This window comes from Carlito syrichta, unplaced genomic scaffold (genome assembly GCF_000164805.1).
Source record: "Carlito syrichta isolate Samal-C Ts95f unplaced genomic scaffold, Tarsius_syrichta-2.0.1 Scaffold311595, whole genome shotgun sequence".
Classification (NCBI taxonomy): domain Eukaryota; kingdom Metazoa; phylum Chordata; class Mammalia; order Primates; family Tarsiidae; genus Carlito; species Carlito syrichta.
In genome coordinates, this window is record NW_007255691.1 from 280 (window position 1) to 850 (window position 571).

A 571-nucleotide genomic window follows, 5' to 3' on the forward strand; every position below is an offset into this window, starting at 1 on the left:
TTTTTTAGATTGGAAAATATAGTTTATTTAGAAAGTTAACTAGAGTGGGGGTTCACCTCACCAAGGGAGGGGAGGAGGCCAAAGTTAGGAAACGTGGTGACGGCCATAGTTCAAAGAGCACTGGCCACACCAGAGTACAATAAGGCAATGGTCAAAACATTTTTTTAGAAAAGGAAAAGAACAGACTTTTCAGACAAAAAACTAAAATAATATACTGACGTGTGACAGCAGATAGCACTTTGATTCTATACAAAGAAACACAAAAACTACAAATAAATATAAAGAGACCCTTTCCTCATTATAAACTTTAGAAACTTGACCTGCTGAAGCAGAAAGCATTAAACATGTATTCTGTGGCTTACATCATATGTAGAAGTAAAACAGGAAAGTCACAACATGAACTGTGAAAGGAAGGAAAAGGTCTCACATGAAACATGAGGTGTTGTGACCCAAGTTGAAGGCAGACTGTGGAAAAGTAAGGAATTATACCGTGAACCCTAAGGAAAGCATCAGAGAGAGAGAGAGAGAGAGAGAGAGAGAGAGAGAGAACACAGAAGTAGAATGGTATCAG